General features: G+C 47.6%; 1 long non-coding RNA gene across 1 annotated transcript; it reads right to left on the bottom strand.

Moving 5' to 3' along the window:
- Positions 1–4,875: 4,875 nt before the first annotated feature.
- On the bottom strand, positions 4,876–6,039 carry LOC141171963 (uncharacterized). The gene is made up of 5 exons (XR_012252400.1): positions 5,771–6,039; positions 5,483–5,658; positions 5,282–5,398; positions 5,112–5,209; positions 4,876–5,012 (listed from the first exon to the last, which is right to left on the bottom strand). It is a non-coding gene; the product is annotated as an uncharacterized lncRNA (long non-coding RNA).
- Positions 6,040–6,599: the final 560 nt, after the last annotated feature.

The following is a 6,599-nucleotide window of genomic DNA, read 5'->3' as shown; positions in this document are numbered from 1 at the left end:
ATCACCTCACCAACCTTTTTATGCTTTCAAATTACTAATCATGTTTATCTGAATCTTGGCTGGAAAATAATTTGGGCTTTGTAGCAGTGTGCAGCACTGATTCTAATAGGTCATCTATACTAAGCTCCACCAGATTTAAAATTACTAATCATGTTTATCTGTATCTTGGCTGGAAAATAATTTGAGCTTTGTAGCAGTGTGCAGTACTGATTCTATTAGGCCATCTATACTAAGCTCCACCAGATTTAAAATTAATAATAATTTTTAGCTGCATCTAGCCCGGAAAATAATTTTGGGGCTCCGAGATGCGCAAGACACATAAGTGTCTTCTTGCTGCACTACCTGCAACATGACCCTCAGATTGTCAGAATTCGAAGTAATCCTGACTACTGGGTTGCCACACTCTTAGATCCCCCACACTCTTCGATCAACCTTTTCATTTTAATAAAGACCAAAAAAATGGTCATTTTTGAAATTATAAGCATTAGCAGGTTATTAGAAACTGAAATCAAACAGTTTTCAACTCAAAACTTTATTCTAGGTGATGTTACATTTGCACATAGGACCCCTTGTTCGAAAGGAGCTTCTGAACTCTCTCGTCCATTGAATTTGTCAGGTTTTGGATGGTTTCTGCTTCAATTGTTTTGCATGAGGACAGAATACCCTCCCAGAGCTGTTGCTTAGATGTGAACTGCCTCCCGCCATCATAGACACTCCTTTTGATGATGCTCCAGAGGTTCTGAATGGGGTAGAGGTCAGGGGAGCATGGGGGGTCACACCATAAGTTTGTCCCCTTTTATGCCCATATCAGCCAGAGATGCAGATGTGTTATGTGCAGCATGAGACGGTGCATTATCATGCATAAAAATGATCTTTCTGTGGAATACATGGTTCTTCTTCTTGAACCATGGCAGGAAGTTCTGTTTGAGAAACTCCACATACATTATGGAGTTCATCTTTACCCCTTCAGGGATCCTAAAGGGGCCGACAATCTCTCTCCCCTTGATTCCAGCCCAAAACATTACTCCACCTCCTCCTTGTTGGCGCTGTAGCCGTGTTTGCGTGGGGTGTCCATCAACCAGCCATCCTCCACTCCATCCATCTGGAACATCGAGCGTTGCATGGCACTCATCCGTGAACAAAACAGTTTTGAAATCAGTCTTCATGTAATGTTTGGCCCACTGGAGCCGTTTCTGCTTGTGTGAAGTGGATAGAGGAGGTCGACAGGATGGCATACGCACAGCTGCAAACCTCTGAAGGACCCTGCATCTTGTTGTTCGGGGGACGTTGGAGGCACCAGCAGCTTCAAAAACTTGTCAGCTGCTATGACAAGGCTTTTTTGCCGCTGCTCTTTTAACCTGACGTAATTGCCTGTAGGAAAGAGTCCTCAATTTGCCCTTATCAGCACGCACACGTGTGTACTGTGAATCAGCTACATACTTCTTGATTGCCAAGACACTTCATCCTGATCATCGCACAATGTTGATTGTAGTCATGCCTTGACCTAAACACTCCACAATTTGTTGCTTCTCAGCAGCCGACACATCCTTTTTCTTTCCTATTTTGGCAGAAAATGTAGACTGCTTAATAATGTGGGACAGCGTTCTTAAGTAGTCTTGCCTTTCATTGGACACACCTGCCAAACTAATTAGCACAGGTGTCTGCAATTGCTTACAGTGATATAAAGAGCCCTGACACACATCACCATCAATGAGTTTAACTGACAAACAAACAAATTCTTCCCTTATCACTCCTAAACACTTTTTGCATAATAATTTGGAACACAGTGTACATGTGCTTTTCCACAAAACACCAGTGGTTCACGTAGTGAATCTTACAGTTCTAACTTGCCAACCGTGGTCTGTATGGAGTTGTTCAATAAAGGGCCCAAAATTAAGATAACATAGACGGGAGAGGTCTCTATGAATAGGAATTCCTAAGTATTTGATACCCTGTGAGGGCCAGGCAAAGGGAAAGTTGGACTGGATGGAATCCTGTATGGATTTGGGGAGGGAGACATCGAGGGCCTCAGACTTCGCTGCATTGATTTTAAAATTTGACCATGTAACAAAGTGATCTATTTCAGCCATAACAGCAGGGATGGATATATGTGATTGAGTGATATATACTAGGACGTCATCAGCAAATAGAGAGCTCTTGTGCTCGGTGCCTCCCACCTCAATCCACCTAATATTGGGGTTATGGCGAATTGATGAGAGCAGGTGCTCCGTCACTAGGATGTATAAGAGAGGGGACAGAGGACATCCCTGCCTTGTCCCATTGGTGATTATGAAAGGTGATGAAAATGTTCTGACGCGCCCCCTGGGCCTTGGGACACCCGGAGCCGGACCCTTTTTGGTGGATGCTGGTGGTTGTAGTCTCCGTGGCGGCGACCCGGTTCCGTGGCTCAGGGCGGTCAAAACAGTGGCGGAACTATTTATGTGGTTTTGATGTTTAAATGTCCGACTACGCCACCCGTGGATTGCGGTCAGAGTGAACCGCTGCTGCAGGGCAGACCGCTGAGGCTGGTGTTGTGGGTGCAGCAGAGCGTAGAATAACTCCCCACGGGAGGAGTATAGCCTCAGGGCAGTGTATGTGGAGGATGGGGGTGATGGTGCAGGGCAGCAGCAGTAACGACACGGAGTCAGTGATGCAGTCCAGGGCCTTTACTCACAGTTCTTATTATCCTGACCACTTCTGCAGGTAACGGCTGCCCACGTCGTACTGTGCTCACCAGGTGAGGGGCTCAGACAACTCCCAGATAACTTTGGAGCGCTTCACAGGACCCCCTTTGTGTGTCCTTTGTCTGGCCTTTCTTACCAACCCTTCTGTCCGGCTGCCTTTGGCCTCCTCTTGGTAAACTTGGCGCCAGTTTCCCTGACCCTATGTGGTGCCTTCCTAGCGGGTGTAGCGAGGGGCTGCGCCACATAAAATGTCACAGCCTCCGGTTTCTAGCTGAGGGTCGTTTCCCGCCTCCACTAGTTTCGGGCACCGGTTTCCCCCTTTGGCCTGACCCCTCCACGCAGGTGGATTCGGGCGTGCGGTGGCGACTTGCCCGTCCGCACCCCTGGGATCCCTTCGTTCCTCATTCCTGGAGCCTTCTCCGCTCCTCTTCCTTCCTTCTCCCTCTTCCAGGCCTGGGCCTCTGTTACTAGGCCCGCCTCCGGAGCAGAGCTCATGCAGAGCCCCTGCTCCCTGTCACTTCTGCTTAGACTTCTCTGCACTGAACTAAGATGGTGCCCACCTTTTATACTCCCTTCTCAATGCACCCAGGAACTGCTTCCTCCCTGCTCCTGCACTACAGGGTTCCCCTTCCTCAGTGTTCCCTCCCCCCACTCCAGCCAGGGACAGGGACTGTCGTGCCCATCTCAGGGGCATATTGGTCGCCCTGCCCCACGGCAATGTGGTGTAATGCATGCAGGTGTCGGGTCCTGATCCACACTCCATCCTTACCTGAGAGTGAGATATCACACCTCTGGGTGAGGTGCAATACCTCTGTAGCAACCCAGCCCTCAGGGTGCTACAGTTCCATTTATCTTCAGCCTAGGTGACGTATTGCGATACAGGGCCGTGATTTTGCCTATAAAAGGGTCCCCTAGACCCCTACCCCAAGCTTTTTAAGAGAATCATATATGGCGTGCCAGGAGACTCTATGGAATGCTTTCTCAGCATCCAACGAGAGTATCTAATTGCAAATTTTTAACTGCATCTAGCCCAGGAAATACTTTGTGCCTAGTAGCAGTGTCTGCTAGTCAGTGGATTATCCCGGCTGTTAAGCAAGCTACACCACCTGTAGGTGGGACACTTAATTTTTTCAAAGGAAATGCTTCGGGACCACGGGATACTCAGTGAAGAGCATCAGGAGGCACCCCAAGGCATAGGGGCTGGGACTGGCGGTAGGATGCCTTGCGGTGGACAGCCGAGCTCGATCCTTATAAAAGCTTTTTAACTGCAGCAGCTTTAGTGGACGCTACTGGAGCTGGAATTACGTGGCTGCTGGCATGAGACTTGCCCTCCAATAGATCCTTGTAAAAGGATTCAAATTAGAGAGACAATTTAAATTAAAAAGCTTAGAGCTGCCTCCACCACAGGGGGGTTCGCTCGACCCACCAGCGGACAGGCACCAGTATTGGGAGAGGGGGGCTGGCCGTCAGGGTCTATCGCGGCTCTGGAACAAACCCGGCGACACGGAGGTGGCACGGGCAGGAACGGACTGGCCGTGTCAGCTTCGCACTTTTTTGGTTTTAGAAGGGCATGACATGCCTATATCTGTGTCTCCCCCTCCTTTTACTCCTCCACCTCTTTTCTTTTCGCATGACTATATGTACTTGTCACTTTTCCATGTGTTAGTTATGTCTTCTGAGCAGTTTGTCAGCTTTTGGACACCTTTGAAGGTGTTTTCTATGTGTTTCTATGTGTTTTTGTTTGCCTGCCATTGGTTTTAATGGTGTTCGAAGGTGTTCGACGAAGAGTTCAGCGAACACACGGGTGTTCGACGAACCGAACTCGAACACTACGGGGGTGGCTCAACACTATTCAAGAGGTAGTCACCGGAAATGGTTTTCACTTCAAAGGTGTGCCCTGTCCGGTTTAATAAGTAGGATTTCTTGTCACTAGTGTGGTGTGTGGGCGCTGGTAGGTGGGCCTGGATTACCTGCCGCAAAGGATAGTCCCCCTACCACGGGTGGACGAGATTGGAAAGGATCCAATGTACAAACAAAATGGAAGTAATCCTGCGCTGGTATAGTTAGGCCGTAATAGTTGGGGTTGGAAAGGGGGTAAAGGGTAGAGTAGAATGTTCTCATGCACAGTTCAGTTTTTAAATTTTTTTTTATTTTAAAATAATGTCACATAAAATATCATATAAAATTAGCACTTCAGGATGTTGTAAGAAAGTTTTTTTGTATAAAAATGCAATTAAAAGGGGGTTGTCCTTTCTGGAGAGGTTCTTTGTGAGTTCCTTCTAGTTTTGGCTTGTTATATTTCTTAGCCAGTTGTGATCTGGATGTATTCTGGGTGAAGAAGAGAATATTAATTATAAGGGGTTTTGAACCTGCGGTTCCTATAGCAATGAGTTGGAGGTCCTCTTTTTAGGGAGGAAGGTAATTCACCTGTTATCGGTCCAGGTGGGATTCACGGTGAAGAGGAACAGAGTTAGTCTAGACGGGTAGTGTTTGTGCCCTCTTATGGACACCAGGGGTAGGAGTAGCTGTTCAGGATACAAAATGTACGTTAGAGTATGGAAGTGGGGTGTCACAGGTGGTAGGGTGTATTGTTTTACCTGTAAGAGGACTTTATTAGATTCCCAGGATGTGCGTGAGGGTTTTGGCAGTATAGATGGATGTTTTGCCGGTCCTGGATCGTGGGCGGCTTCTGCGTCAGGGATGCCTAAACAGTACTAGTGGAAGTATAGTTAGTATATAACGTGGAAAGGCAAATAATATGGGTCATAGAGAATACCAGTGGGATAATTTAATGTTACCTCTTGAGTTTTGATGCTTGAGGGTATACTTTTTCCTTTTGGACTCACCAATATAGTAGCCGTGATCAGGGAGGCAGTGTGTGTGCTTAGGTTTAGGGCACTTAGTCTGCTGGTCCTTTTGGCTCACTAGTAGAGGTGGTCACAGTCAGAAGGGTGCTTACAGGGGGTACTGTACCCTAGGTAAAAAGTATTTGCATAGATGGCGTTTTGCTGGTATACAGTCTCTAATATAAGCAGTGTGTGCACTCTATAGTGTGGTCCTCATGGGAGCAGAGCTCCGTAACTTACAGTTCGTTGTCTGTCAGGATGAGTCCCACTGACAGGGAGTGATTAGCGTCCTGCTTGTAAAATCCTGGGAGTCTCCGTTGGCAGCGGAGGTGAGGAGGGCAGTGGAGGAGGGGAGAGGAGTCAGAGAGAAGGGGGAGAGATAAGAGAGACGCAGGGAGTATGACAGGGTCCCGGCCGGAGACCAGCTGTGCTCCCTTGCGTCCAGCGTCTTCCGTCGGCAGTCTGCGGAAGGCGGGGAGGACCTGTGGCAGGCGTCTCGTGCTAGTGCAGTAGACCTGCGTGACGTCAGAGCACGTGACGGCACATGTGACCCGTACCGGTACGGAGGCTTACAGGGACCAAGAAACTAATAATAAGTAGGATTTCTTGCCTTATAAATGGGGTTGGGACCATCAGTTGTGCTGTGCAGAAGTCTGGTGGATACACAGCTGATAGTCCTACTGAATAGACTATTAGAATTTGTATTATGGCAAGAAAAAAGCAACTAAGTAAAGAAAAACGAGTGGCCATCATTACTTTATGAAATGAAGGTCAGTCAGTACGAAAAATTGGGCAAACTTTGAAAGGGTCCCCAAGTGCATTTGCAAAAACCATCAGGCGCTACAAAGAAACTGACTCACATGAGGACCGCGCCAGGAAAGGAAGACCAAGAGTCACCTCTGCTTCTGAGGATAAGTTTATCCGAGTCACCAGCCTCAGAAATCGCAGGTTAATATATATATATATATATATATATATATATAGATACATACACACACACACACACACACACACACACACACACACACACACACACACACACACACACACACACACACAGTGCATTGTG

Source organism: Phyllobates terribilis, unplaced genomic scaffold, assembly GCF_046119375.1.
Source record: "Phyllobates terribilis strain yellow unplaced genomic scaffold, ASM4611937v1 Scaffold_1__5_contigs__length_1240528914, whole genome shotgun sequence".
NCBI classification, from domain to species: Eukaryota; Metazoa; Chordata; class Amphibia; order Anura; family Dendrobatidae; genus Phyllobates; species Phyllobates terribilis.
Note: the sequence above shows the minus strand (reverse complement) of the source record. Positions and strands in the feature narration are given on the sequence as shown.